Source organism: Oryx dammah, unplaced genomic scaffold (genome assembly GCF_014754425.2).
Source record: "Oryx dammah isolate SB20612 unplaced genomic scaffold, SCBI_Odam_1.1 HiC_scaffold_24, whole genome shotgun sequence".
Taxonomy (NCBI): Eukaryota; Metazoa; Chordata; class Mammalia; order Artiodactyla; family Bovidae; genus Oryx; species Oryx dammah.
Genome location: NW_024070208.1, coordinates 54,197,440 through 54,213,050, shown reverse-complemented (window position 1 = coordinate 54,213,050; position 15,611 = coordinate 54,197,440). Strand labels below are relative to the sequence as shown.

General features: G+C 39.0%; 1 non-coding gene across 1 annotated transcript; it reads right to left on the bottom strand.

Moving 5' to 3' along the window:
• Positions 1 to 1,981: 1,981 nt before the first annotated feature.
• LOC120883415 lies at positions 1,982 to 2,085 on the bottom strand. The gene has a single exon (XR_005725775.1). It is a non-coding gene; the product is annotated as a U6 spliceosomal RNA (small nuclear RNA).
• Between the last annotated feature and the right edge of the window lie 13,526 nt (positions 2,086 to 15,611).

Genomic DNA, 15,611 nt, shown 5'->3' with positions numbered 1-15,611 from the left:
ATTTTGCTTCTTTCATCAATTATTTGAGCAAAATAACTGCAAAGGGAATTTAATATGAATAAATGGGCTTTTTAGTCTGCTCTGTTTCCATGAAAAAGTCTCATAACATAACAATTAGCTTATATATAGTTGAACTTACCTGAGTTTGCCAAACCTGAATGTAACCTGAAGATCATTTGTCCTGTTGGCTGAGAGGGATGTGTCTTGGGCAGAAGAGACTGATAATTTTACTAAACTACAAGTCTTAGGAGGGATAGGTCAACTCAGCTTTTATTCATCTCTGAATCCTTAGCCTATAGGAAATTGCCTGCCCAGGAAAGAGTCTGAAAATAATTGATTAAAAAACTTATGAATGGTCCAGGGTCAAAATCCCTTGATAGTGCTAAATTATAAAAAAATATATTAAATATATTACTTATGTTAGAAAGAAAAAAGTATGTGATTCTGAGATTTGGATATCCATATCAAGGTATTTATTTTCCTTTTTTTGGAAATTTTTTCTTTATTGAGAAACTTAAGACTTGGGTACATCAAGTAAAAAGAATTTCTGGGAGAAAAAAAATCACAACCCCACAGTAGACAAAAAAAATTGAAGACTGTCTGGGCCATATCAGAACCCAGAGAATATATTCTTTTAACTGAAAAATTCTAGGTGCTTCATAATTGACCTTTTGATATAAAATGACTTATTAAATTTGCAATTTGTGATTCTTGGTGTTGAGGTCTGCAGGAAAAGATAGGAAGTCTTCAAACTCTGAGCTAATTTCCAGAAAGGTTTGTTTGGCCTTTGAATCAGTTAGTCCTTGTCTAAGAGGTTACATCTACTTCCGTTTTATTGACTACGCCAAAGTATGGATCACAAGAAACTGTGAAAAATCCTCAAAGAGATGGGAATACCAGTCCACTTGACCTGCCTCTAGAGAAATCTGTATGCAGGTCAGGAAGCAACAGTTAGGATTGTACATGGAACAACAGACTAGTTCCAAACAAGGAAAGGAATACATCAGGGATGTATATTGTCACCCTGCTTATTTAACTTATATACCAAGTACATCATGAGAAACACTGGGTTGGATGAAGCACAAGCTGGAATCAAGATTGCCGGGAGAAATATCAATAACCTCACATATGCAGATGACACCACCCTTATGGAAGAAAGTGAAGAGGAACTAAAGAGCTTCTTGATGAAAGTGAAAGAGGAGCGTGAAAAAGTTGGCTTAAAGCTCAACATTCAGAAAATTAAGATCATGGCATCCGGTCCCATCACTTCATGGGAAATAGATGGGGAAACAGTGGAAACAGTGGCTGACTTTATTTTGGGGGGCTCCAAAATCACTGAAGATGGTGACTGCAGCCATGAAATTAAAAGAAGCTTATTCCTTGGAAGGAAATTTATGACCAACCTAGACAGTGTATTAAAGAGCAGACATTACTTTGCTAACAAAGGTCCATCTAGTCAAAGATATGGTTTTTCCAATAGTCATGTGTGGATGTGAGAGCTGGACAATAAAGAAAGCTGAGCACTGAAGAATTGATGCTTTTGAATGGTGGTGTTGGAGAAGACTCTTGAGAGTCCCTTGGACTACAAGGAGATCCAACCAGTCCATCCTACAGAAAATCAGTCCTGAATATTCATTGGAAACTGAAACTCCAATACTTTGGCCACCTGATGTGAAAAACTCACTCATTGGAAAAGACCCTAATGCTGGGAAAGATTGAAGGCAGGAGGAGAAGGGGATGACAGAGGATGAGATGGTTGGATGGCATCAGTGACTCAATGGACTTGAGTTTGAGTAAACTCCGGGAGTTGGTGATGGACAGGGAGGCCTGGCGTGCTGCAGTCTGCGGGGTCTCAGAGTCGGGTGTGACTGAGAGACTGAACTGAACTGAAGAGGTAGCAGCAGCAACAGTGTCCACCTTCTGGGCAGCTTCTTTCTTGGCATTATGAGCATGTAGAACCACCACAACTTCATCCACCTTGAAAAATATGGAACGCTTCACACATTTGCGTGTCATCCTTGAACAGGGGCCATGCTTATCTTCTCCATATGGTTCCAATTCTAGTATATTTCTTACCAAAGCGAGCACTCATGGTGCTTATTTTTTTTTTATTTTAAAAGTATTTATTTATTTACTTAATTATTTATTTGGCTGTTTTAGGTCCTTGTTGCAGCACACAGCATTCTCGTTGTTGCTGATGTTACTCTCATCAGGCTGGGTCCTCCATTGTGGCAAATGGACTCTCCAGTTGTGGCCTGCAGACTCTGAGTTGCTGCACACAGGCTTGGTTGCTCTGCAGCATGTGAGATCTTAGTTCCCTTTGCAGGGATTGAACCATGTGCCCTCCATTGCAAGGCAGATTCTTAAACCCTGGACCCCCAGGGAAGTCCCAAAGAGTTTATTTCTGATCAAAAATGGTAAAATCAAAGTAATTCAGCTATTTGTTATGGGATATCCAACTAAATTGGTTTAAGTAGAAGCAATCTAAGGTAATCTCAGTTAAGGGGCAGTGATCTGAATGACTGGGTCAAGATGCTTTTTGTGATTCCCAGATGGTAGGAAAGCTAAGACGCTGAACAAGTAGGTCGATAATTTACTAAAGTATACTTACATGGGGCTTTCCTAGTGGCTCAAACTGTAAAGAATCTGCCTGCAATGTAGGAGACCCAGATTTGATCCCTGGGTCGGGAAGATCCCCTGAAGAAGGGAATGGATGTATCCTTACATAGGTCCTTTGAATAGATGTGTGGAAAAAGGCTGATGTGGAGTTTCTGTGTTTTGGGAATGTAAGAGGAGCAGCCTGGGCTCCTTAAAATAAGTGTAATGGTTTTGCTGCCTTGCGCCTCATTTTATTTGCTCTGTCATGCAGCACAGCCTTGTTATAGACCAGCTTATCAGAGGACATGTTCCATAAGGTTTCTATTTCAAATGTAAACTAATCAAGAGTACTTCCCACCGCAACCCCCATACTACCAGGATTCGTTAGCTTCTGAAGAGGCAATCTACTTGAAAATGTTTTCTCCAATTCAAGCATTCACTAACTTCTTTACAAGTTATAAAGTCACTTTACAACGTGATCTCATTTGATTTTCACAATAGGTCTGAATGGCGATGGGGACTACTGTCTGTCTGTTTTATGGATAAGATAAGGTATAGAGTTCAAATACTTGGGTCATCTAGTCCTGTCCTACCTGACAGTGAAATGCGGTGCTTTGAGTGTTTTGCTGGCTGTTGAATAGTAGTTGAGATGGAGGCAGAAAAGGGAGGGGTGGGCAGATGTCTGATAAACAGATGAAGTTGTGAAGCATGAGTGACATGAAGGCTGGGAGCTGAGCTTTCCACTTTGATTAACCTCTGTGTGCAGTTGCACTCGCCCGGCGATTGAGGACTCCATCAATACCATCTTGAAAGTGGAAGTAGTGTAGACTCCGGGACACTACCTCAAAAGAAAGATCTAGAGGGGGAGGATTAAACTGCTATTTAATTGTTGGGGACACGTCCACAATGTAACGAATGCCCTTAGAGAAGCGATTTGGAGAAGAGTGAGTTGGAAACCTTGGGGGAAAGTCAAAATCTTTAGCAATAAAACACCTGAACAAGACATAATTATTAGCCCCGAGCTTTATTTTAATGATGTACTATGTCTTAAATATAATACCGACAATTTGCTGAAAGATGCCAGCTGCTCAGAAGGAACGAGACAAAGAAAAGGAGGGTCATTTGTAATGAGTCTGGATCTTCATACAACCTGTCAGTTTGGTCGTGTGAAGCTTCTGTGCCCTCAAGGGACCAACAGAATGTGCCTGCATAGGCCATGGGACATCTGTCGACAATCCTCTGGCTGTGAGTGGTCCCCACTTTGATTCTTTTCCCTGTGTGTGTCCAAGCATTTTCAGCAGGTTGTGTGAGAGAGTCTCAGGGAGAGTCAGAGGTTTATCCCTGGAGTTGGGTGGTTGATCAAGCATTTTCCTTGGCATTTGGAGACCTGGGTTCAAATTCTGACACCAAGTTTGACAAATAACTTTGCTTTTTGACATTGCAGTTCCCTATTTGCAAAATGGGATTGAATTGAGAATTAAGATAAGGACTGAGGAAATTGCTGTGTGTGATAATGCTTCGAAAGTAAGTAGCAGAAGTTTTTCTAAACGAAAGGTGATTATCTCAGTTCCTCCTAAGGAGATTAAATCTCTTTTATTATCAACTTCATGTTTGTTTGAACAACCAGTCTTTTTCATTTTATTAATAATCTTATTCTTTACCTTACAAAAATGTATTCTCCAACCTAAATTCCTTCAGGTAATCACTTTTTGTGACCTGGCTGAATGGACAGATAATTTCATTTAGAGAAGGGAATAGCTTGGTGATCTTCTTTGGTACTTTTCACTTAAAATTAATTTAAAAATTTCAGTCTTTTGGAAGAGGACCATGTGAGCAATACCTCCAAGGCATTGAAATGTTAACTCAGTATTAGTACCTCCAAGAAGCTATTTACAAGCTCTCAAGTTGGGTTCACATATCCACTCATTTGTTCCATAGCCAGGTTCTCACTCACTCTTCTCTTCTCCCACGATGCCCACACACATCTCCATCGTAGTTCTTGCTGTTTCATAATACAATTAAGTTTTTATACGTTTTATCTCCTCTACTAGAATAAGAACAACTTAAAGATAATACTTTGGGGACTTTGCTGGTGGTCTAGTGGTTAAGGATCTGCTTATCAATGCAGGGAACTTGGGTTTGAACCCTGGTTGGAGAACTAAGATTCCATGTGCCTCTGGGCAACTTAAGCCTGTGTGCCACAGCAAGAGAAACTCCTTGTGCCTCAACAAAGACCCAGCACAGCCCCCAAAAGAGACAAAACTTTGACCTATTTGTCTTTATACCTGTAGGGCTTGACATAGTGCCTGCTTATTATTATATTTACATCAGTGAGGGTGCTGTTGGAAGCAAATAACAAATGACCTAACTAAAAATGACTTAAACACTGAGGATTTTCTGTATGTATTCATGTTGTAAGAAGATCAAAAGGAGGGTATTTCCAGGGCTGGCTGATTCATTAGTTTCATGATATTAATATGTCCAAGATTCAAGTTCTTTGCATATTTCTGCTCTTTCACACCAGATATGCAACATCGTGCAGAAGAAGAGCGTTTCATTCTTTTATTCTTTTCTGTGTATTTTTTTGTTGTTGTTAAAAATTATGACTCCCACAATATATCCTTCTTACCTATTATATACAGAGCAGTTTGTATCTTTTAAATTTCATCCCTAATTTGTCCCAAGCTCTGCCCCCTCCCTTTGGATAACTACTTGTTTGTTTTCTACATCTGCGAGTGTGCTTCTGTCTTGCATATATATTCATTTGTATTACTTTTTAGATTATACATACGTGGACAGAGGAGTCTGGTGGGCTAGAGTGCATTGGGTCACAAAGAGTCGGACATGACTGAGCACACACACACACGTCACATTATATCGTATTTGTCTTTCTCTGTCTTATTTTAGAAAACATAACATTCTCTAGGTCTATCCATGTTGCTGCAATTGGCTCTATTTCATTCTTTTTCATGTCTAAGTAATATTCCATTGCATGTGGAATATACACACCATATCTTATTTATCTGTTTTGTCTTTTTATCAACATTTGGATTGGTTTCATGTCTTGGCTGTTGTAAATAGTGCTGTTATGAACTTTGGAGTGCATTTAATTTATTGAATTAATTTTTTCCCTGATATATATACCTCGGAGTGAAATTACTGGATCATATGGTAGGTCAATTTTCAGTTTTTTGAGAAACCCCCATACTGTTTTCCACGGTGGCTATACCAATTTACAGTCCCATCAACAGTGTACAGATCTTTTTTATTCAGTAAATAAACATTATACAGCATTGAAGCCCTCATCTCTCTTTAGACTATGGCTTAAAGATCTAAATGTAAGACCAGAAACTATAAAACGCCTAGAGGAAAACATAGGCAAAACACTTTCTGACATAAATCACAGCAGGATCCTCTATGACTCACCTCCCAGAGTAATGGAAATAAAAGCAAAAATAAACAAATGGGACTTAATTAAACTTAAAAGCTTTTGCACAATGAAGGAAACTATAAGCAAGGTGAAAAGACAGCCTTCAGAATGGGAGAAAATAATAGCAAACGAAACAACTGACAAAGAATTAATCTCCAAAATATACAAGCAGCTCATGCAGCTCAATTCCAGAAAAATAAACGACCCAATCAAAAAATGGGCCAAAGGACTAAACAGACATTTCTCCAAAGAAGACATACAGATGGCTAACAACATCACTCATTATCAGAGAAATGTAAATTGAAACCATAGTGAGGTACCATCTCATGCCGGTCAGAATGGCTGCTATCAAAAAGTCTACAAACAATAAATGCTGGAGAGGGTGTGGAGAAAAGGGAACCCTCTTACACTGTTGGTAGGAATGCAAACTAGTACAGCTACTATGAGAATAGTGTGGAGATTCCTTAAAAAACTGGAAATAGAACTGCCATATGACCCAGCAATCCCACTGCTGGGCATACACACCAAGGAAACCAGAATTGAAAGAGACATGTGTACCCCAGTGTTCATCGCAGCAATGTTTACAATAGCCAGGACATGGAAGCAACCTAGATGTCCATCAGCAGATGATGGATAAGAAAGCTGTGGTACATTTACACAATGGAATATTACTCAGCTATTAAAAAGAATGCATTTGAAACAGTTCTAATGAGGTGGATGAAACTGGAGCCTATTATACAGAGTGAAGTAAGTCAGAAAGAAAAACACCAATAGAGTATATTAATGCATATATATGGAATTTAGAAAGATGGTAGCAATGACCCTATATGCGAGATAGTGAAAGAGACACAGATGTAAAGAACAGGCTTTTGGACTCTGTGGGAAAAGGTGAGGGTGGGATGATTTGAGAGAATAGCATTGAAACATATATATTACCATATGTGAAATCGCCAGTCCAGGTTTGATGCATGAGACAAGGCGCTTAGGGCCGGTGCACTGGGACGACCCTGAGGGATGGGGAGGGAGGTTCAAGATGGGGAACACACGTACACTCATGGCTGACTCATGTGACTGTATGGCAAAAACCACTACAATATTGTAAAGTAACTAGCTTCCCAATTAAAATAAATTAATTAATTTAAAAAAATGAAAAAAAAATAATAATCACTTTCCTGAAGTTGAAATGTTTGAATGTGTGTGCAAGGCTGTTGCAGCACTGTTTTTCTTTACCTAAAATATTTATTTATAATTGGAGGGTGATTACAGTTGTGTTGGTTTCTGCCATACATCAACATGAATCAGCCTTAGGTACCTATATGTCCCTTCTCTCATGAATCTCCCTCCCACCTGCTACCCTGCAGCACTGTTTTTAACAGCCATAATTTTGCAAATTATTTACATATCTAGAAACAAATATATGGATAAATAAGTTATTATGTGATGGAATGTTATTGAAATAAATGATATACATTAATACTTATATGTATATTAACAGGGATTAATCTTAAAAATATAATATTGAATAAAGTAAGTAAGTAAAGTCACTCAGTCGTGTCTGACTCTTTGCGACCCCATGGACTGTAGCCTATCAGGCTCCTCTGTCCATGGGATTTTCCAGGCAAGAGTGCTGGAGTGGACTGCCATTTCCTTCTTCAATATTGAATAAAAGCATCACAAAATGATTAAGTACAGCATGGCATCATGAATGCAAAGTTCAAAACACATAAAATAATACTATCTATAAGACTCTGATGCTGGGAGGGACTGGGGGCAGGAGGAGAAGGGGACGACAGAGGATGAGATGGCTGGATGGCATCACCGACATGATGGACGTGAGTCTGAGTGAACTCCAGGAGATGGTGATGGACAGGGAGACCTGGTGGGCTGCGATTCATGGGGTCACAAAGAGTCGGACACGACTGAGCGACTGAACTGAACTGAACTGAACTGAACTGAACTGATAGTACTATCTGGGCTTCTCTGGTGGGTCAGATGGTAAAGAATCCACCTACAGTGTGGATCCCCTGCTTGAGGGCATGGCAATCCACTCCAGTATTCTTGCCTGGAGAATCCCCATGGACAGAGGAGCCTGGAGGGCTACAGCCCATGGGGTTGCAAAGAATTGGACATGACTGAGTGACTGTGCGCAGCACAGCATACATATGTAAAAATGGAGGCGAGTGATACATTTCAACTTCAGCGAAGTGGTTACTCTAGAGAGAGAAGGGGGTTTTGACTCTGTATAATGTTTATTGTAATTTTTTTTCATTGAGGTATGGTTGATGTACAATATTATATAAGTTTCAGGTATAAAACATAGTCACAATTTTTAAAGTTTGTATTCCATTTATAATTATTATAAAATATTGGCTGTGTTCTCTGTGCTATACCATGTATCCTTGCAGCTCATTTACTTTATATACAGTAGTTTGTACTTCTTAATCCCCTCCCGCCTTCCTTTTCCCCACTGGCGACCACTTGTTCATCACAATTGACTCTTGTGATGGATTTTACTACCCATCTAGAGGAGAAGAAACAGACGGGCACAGCAGAGAGAAGACAAACATTTTGAGAGTGTTCTGCATGCTCCCAGAAACCACTGGCATATTTTCCAGAGAGAATGGAAAGTGTGGTGAATCTGATAGATTAGTTAATTAGAGGTTGGTTAAAACAGCTTCTTCTATATTTTCTGAGTATAACTATAAATAAAAGCTGTGAGCTTTCAACAACTGAGGCAATCCAACACATACTTTCTCTGAAGTACAAGGAGGCTTGTGTGACTTTCCAGACATAAATGATTTTAAACAAATCTCCACTTAATACCGTTCAACAGAGTAGAAATGTTCATAATCGCTTAGAGAAAGAGATAATGTTTTATGTGTCACTGGAGGAAAAGTATAAAACAAATATTTTACAATTTTTCTCTAGCCATTTATTGTTTTGATTTGACTCAAATCACCTTTTCTTGTTATTGTAATCGACTTCCTAATGCGTCTTCTCATACATAGAACTTTATATGCATGAATAATACAAGTTGATGTAGCAGTATATTTTCTTTGTTTTCACATTACACATACAGCACAAATCCTAATAAAACTAGACTGGAACATATTACAGATTCATTTGGTTAGTATCCAGGTACCAAGTGAGTGAATAAATACATACATTTTAAATTACAAATGTGCCACCCATTACTTAAAATGCCACCTCTTCTACTTTATTTTGACTTTTGCGCTTATCATATTTTATTAACACTTTGAAGTTGTAAACATGAGTAGAGTGACAGCAATATCACAAAGTTGAGGTTAGGGGTTTGTTATATGTTGGAATAGGAAAGTCCTGAGAGTCACTGTAGAGAAAGTTATTCTCAGGGGCAGTGATTGAAAATACTGCTATATCAGACATGCTCCTAGCTATCCTTTGTGGAGGGTGTGTGATGATGGTCTAGCCCTGTGCATCTCAAAGAGTGGTTAGCAGACAATAGCACTGAATTCAAATTCAGTCAGTCCTTGCAAAAATACCAAACCCTGGGGTCATTAAACACCTAGTGAATCTACTTCTCTGGAGGTAGAGCCAAAGAATGTGTGTTTACTCTTATTGATTCTTTTTTTAAAAAAATATTTATTTATTTTTGGATGCATTGGATCTTAGTTACCACATGTGGGTTGCATCACTCAGGCTCAGCAGTTGTCTCAAGGCATGTGGGATCTTAGTACCCTGACCAGGGATCAAACATGCTTCCCCTGCATTGGAAGGAAGATTCTTAACCACTGGACCACCAGGGACATCCCATCTCCTATTGACTCTTATAAACAATAACTTCGAGATTTCCTTAGTTCTGCTTCCTTAAAAGCAGAGCCTTCAATAGGGTGATTGTAGTCATGGCAACTGATTTACTGAGACAGGGTTTTTCAGAAAAATCTGTGAGGTTGAGAGTGAAGCAGGACGGGGAAAGAAAAAAGGGCTGAGCAGTGGTGTGGTCTCGGGTAAAATCTAGCCTTGGTTTGATCCATGGAGGTAGACTATGAAGTTGCCCACTTGAGCCAAGCGTGGCAGAATTTAGTACTGTGCTTTCAAGTGGTTGTAAGTTATGGGCTGTATCAGGGTGGAGAGTGGTGGAGGTGGGGCAGACCTTCGCTGATGACTGAGCTCCTAGGAGCAGAGGCACTTTTCCTGCCAAGGGCATAACTATGAACCTTTTGGCAGCTGACACAGCACCTGGACATGAGTGCCCAGGTCTGGGTAAGAGGATTTGGGGGGGGGTCATCAAATAGCATTCTTCATAGTCTACCTTTTGCATTCCTCGTGTCCACTCTCTTCTCACATTAAATTCTTTCTTATAATACGAACCCCGTAATCATAGTTCTTGGGGAAACTTAAAAGGAGGGTTGGTGGGATAAACTGTAGCTCCTGCTACCGCAGTTGGTACCATGGTCCTAACTGGTACTCATCATCCCCCTCCTCTATCACCCATTTCTGAGCCCCCTGACCCCCAGCTCTGACTAGTCTAGGTGTCTTGCCTTTGGAGGCGATGCAGCTGTTATCTCTGAGGAGTTGAAGTCTCTGGTTACTGTGTCTTTCTGAAACTGGGTTTGCTGTATTTGCCACAAATGGCATGAATATACCAGGACACGTCCTAGCAGAGGTACCAGACATATTCAGGTATGTCGTTACTAGGTGTGAACCACTGTGTGCTCAGTCACTTCAGTCGTGTCTGATTCTTTCTGATCCCATGGACTGTAGCCTGCCAGACTCCTCTATCCATGGGATTCTCTAGGCAAGAATACTGGAGTGGGTTGTCATGCCCTTCTCCAGGGGATCTTCCGGACCTAGGGATCAAATCCCAGGCCTCCTGTGTCTTCTGCATCACAGGCAAATTCTTCTCCACTGAGCCACCTGCTAAGACCCTTAATGTTAGGCGGTAGTTCTAATTCCTCATAAGGATCAGGGCTGATTTTCCTGGATGTTAGATTAGGATAGCTCCTTTTTGTACCTGTTGGACTAATGGCATAAGTAACCCAGTGTGACTTGTAGTATCTACTACTTTCAATTTAGATGGAATTAGTTTTACTGTGTCTCGGTAGGAATGTTTGCTATATTGCAATCAGGATACCTAGATTCAGAGATGGACGGGAATGGGAAGTACAAGTTCCTTAAGTGAGTCACTGGAAATGTTGGTGGGCGAGGGTACTCCTGTGTTTCTACTGCTAGGTACCTGAACCTACATTTTCTATTTACTGGGGACCCAACACCACATGACGGGCCTTGTTAGCACCTATCAGTACAAGGATGCTTGCAACTTAAGTGAAAAGTGAAAGTGAAGTTGCTCAGTCGTGTCTGACTCCTAGCGACCCCATGGAATGCAATCTACCAGGCTCCTCCGTCCATGGGATTTTCCAGGCAAGAGTACTGGAGTAGGGTGCCATTGCCTTCTCTGTCAGAATGCTAATTAAGCTTATTCAAGATGGTGTCTTGGCTACATCTTTAAGAGGCTGTTTCATCTCTCTATCTGGATAGGAGCTTTTTGATAGTATGGAAAATGGTAGGACTGTGTACTCCTTATATATATGCCTGCTGCCACACTTTATTGGCTGTAAAGTGGGTCCCTTTGATCTGGAGTGATTTTATGCAGAATTTTGAGTGTAAATCACACATTCTATGAACTCTTGGTTAATGGAACAGGCAGAAAACCTGTGGAAAAAAGGCAAACCTATACTGTGTGTGTGTGGTCAGGAGGCATCTCTCTCCTTGCCAGGATGGGAGAAGTCTGATGCAAGCAATTTGCTATTAACTAACTGGTTGGTCTCTTGGAGAGAGTGTGTGTTGTCCCAGTAGAGGGATCTAGGCTACTATAGAGACCCACTGGCCTTCCTTTCAGGCTACAGGTTAAGCCAGATTTGACATAAAGGATCAAATATGATCATATTTACAGATTTATTGATGACGTACAGGCTGTTTAATTCAAGCTAAAATGTGTTCAAACTAGTTAAATTCATACACTTATATTCAGTTTAGTTTGCTTGAGTAAACCCATATCAGATTTATTATTAGGTCATGTTAGTTTAATCAACACAGATACTTGTTAGATGCTAGACAGTTAATGGAGAGATAAACTGGTCAAACCAGTTGGGATGTGCAGAATTGATGTTTGAAAAATGTAGCTGCGATTGACAATGAAAGAACTCAGAAACAGGAATTACAAACAAATAAAGCTCAATGAGGTTTCCTTTTTGAGTTTGAAAATTGTGCTTTTATATTATGTTTCTTTAGAAAGTTTTGGACATATAATCTTGAATAGAAAGAAATGCTAACTTAATTTTTTAAATTAGCAGATTACTTATAAATTCTGAAAAATAAAATCATAGACTTATAAAATCACAGAGTTGCGAAGTTTAGGTTCCCATAAAGGTTGTTCTTTTCCGTAAAGGAGTTCTCTTTATTGCAGGCTGATGGTCAAATAGCTTCAACTAATTATGTGATAGGAAATCTAGTACTTCCCAAGAGAGTCTACTTAATTTCTTTTAAACATTATGTTTTTACAGTTATAAGGATAATACATTTTTATAATAGGAAAAAACAAACTCAAAAATAGTAAGTAAAAAGTCACTTTAAATTCCCTATTAAAAAAATGCTGCTATTAGCATTTTGCTGTTTTTTCCTTTCAGTATTTTTTTATAATTTAATCATCCCTCAAAGTAGTTGTAACTGTTATGTATACAACTATATGTCTTGCTATTTTTTAAGAAGTTTATTGAAGTATAGTTGCTTTACAATGTTGTGTTAGCTTTTGATCTAGAGCAAAGTGAATCAGCTATGGGTATACATATATTCCCTCCTTTTTTTTTTTTTTTTTTGATACAGCCACTATGGAGAACAGTACAGAGGTTCTTTACCCTGTATGTGAGATGTGAGACAGCAAAAGAGACACAGATGTATAGAACGGACTTTTGGACTCTGAGGGAGAGGGAGACGGTGGGATGATTTGGGAGAATGGCACTGAAACATGTATACTATCATGTAAGAAATGGATCGCCAGTCTATGTTCGATACAGGATACAGGATGCTTGGGGCTGGTGCACGGGGATGATCCAGAGAGATGATATGGGGTGGGAGGTGGGAGGGGGGTTCAGGATTAGGAACTCATGTACACCCGTGGTAGATTCATGTCAATGTATGGCAAAACCAATACAGTACTGTAAAGTAAAATAAAGTAAAAATAAAAATTAAAAAAAATAAAACTAATGACTATTAGGTTCTCCAAGATATAAGTTCACCATGAATTTCTAAACTTAATGGCATTGAAACATGTATAATATCATATATGAAACGAGTTGCCAGTCCAGGTTTGATGCATGATACTGGATGCTTGGGGCTGGTGCACTGAGAGGACCCAGAGGGATGGTATGGGGAGGGAGGAGGGAGCAGGGTTCAGAATGGGGGTATACCTGTGGCGGATTCATGTTGATGTATGGCAAAACCAATACAATATTGTAAAGTAATTAACCTCCAATTAAAATAAATAAATTTATATTAAAAAAAAAACTAAAAATAGAACTACCATATGATTCTGCAATTCTCACTCCTGGGTATATATGTGGAGAAAACCATAATCCCAAAAGATACATGTACCCCAATGTTTTGCTATACCTTTGAAGCTACTTTGCAATGGTGCATATTCCATCCCATTTAACCACAAGATGTGGTTCAACCGTAAACTATGTTATCATTCTTTCATAATTAGGCAATAAGGTTGCTTCCATAGGCTAAACAAAGGGTGAAGGGAAATTTATCCAAAGATACTTTAAAAAACAAAATTGCCTTCCAAAATTTATGCCATAATGTTAGGACATAATGGACACCACTGTATTTACTCACTTGGAATCTTAACAAGGTTTGTGCTTCACTTTCAGTTTGCATATAATTCCTTTTGATAGGGAATGTATATGCAAGACAGAAACTGGATTATTTCCTTTTCTGTGATTCAACACATACTTCAAAACCATGGACACCCTTCTTTATTTGTTCTCCTTGCTTTGAGAAAGCCCAAATATCCTCTATTAGTGTTTTTTTTATCACAAGATTCACTTCTGTTCTTTTAATTTTGGTTTTTAGCAATTTGACTATTATGTTCCTAGGTATGTTTTTCTTTCTGTTTATCTTATTTAGATTTTATTAAACCTCTTCAATCTTCTGGTTGTGATTTTTCATCAATTTTGGAATATTTTCAGCTATTAGTTTAAAACTTTTTTTTTTCTATTCCGATATTTCTCTCTTCTCTTTTTTGTGACTCTTATTTGTGTATATTTTAGATCATTGATATTCTGTAGGTGATTGGAGCTTGGTTCATCTTTTCATCAGGCTTTTCTTCTTTATACTTAAGTTTGGATAATCTCTTTTTTGCTGTCTTTAGGTTCCTGAGTTTTTCTATTGTGGTGTCTAATCTACTGGTAAGCTCAAGTAGTGAATTTTTCATTCAGGTTATTGTATTTTTTAATTCTAGAATTTCCTTTTGGTTTTTTAATAATATCCATTTCTTTACTGTTATTCTTCCTATGGACATTCATTATGCTATTTTCCCCTTAAAATAAGTACATATGTTTATTAAAGTGTTTTAAAATGATTTCCTATCAATTTAAACATTTCTACCATCTCTGGGTCTATTTTAATTTACTGATTTTTTTCCTCCTTGTTTTAGGTCAGTAAATCCTATATTTAGTCATATTTTATTATATGCTGTACAGTGTAGATGCTCTTTTATTGAGATTCTGCATTTCACTTTCTTAAAGACTGTTGAGGCTTTATGTTCCCAGGCAATTAATTTTCTGTTGAATCAGCTTGATTCTCTTGATGCTTGATTTTAAGCTATATTATGTCATATCTATGGTCATGCCTCGGAGAAGGCAATGGCACCCCACTCCAGTACTCTTGCCTGGAAAATCCCATGGACAGAGGAGCCTGGTAGGCTGCAGTTCATGGGGTCGCTAAGAGTCAGATATGACTGAGCGACTTCACTTTCACTTTTCACTTTCATGCATTGGAGAAGGAAATGGCAACCCACTCCAGTGTTCTTGCCTGGAGAATCCCAGGGACAGGGGAGCCTGGTGGGCTGCCGTCTATGGGGTTGCACAGAGTCAGACACGACTGAAGCGACTTAGCAGCAGCATAGTCATGCCTACTGTAGGTGTCCAACAGCTTTATTCCTAACATGTGGTCTTTCTGGGGTCCAGTACACTGAGGGTGTTAACTGATGTCTCTAACACCCTCACTGATTGGAAGTCCAACATCTTTCAGTACCAAGAAGCGTCTAGAATCTCCAGTTAATTCACATTTCTTCAATAACTGTTCCCCTCATCCCGAGGCTTTAAAGAATCTTATTCTAACCATCTGCACTTAGTATTTGATGAACTCTTGAGAAGATGCTACACATATTTCTGGAATCCTTTCTCTGTGCAACTTCCTCTTGAAAAATCCCAGTTACCTCAGCAGCCCCAAACTCTGATTTCTGCCCCCTCAGCTCAGTGAAGCTGTTGCTTGGCTCCACCTTCTTGCTCTATATTCAGAAAGTACAGGATGACTATAGGAT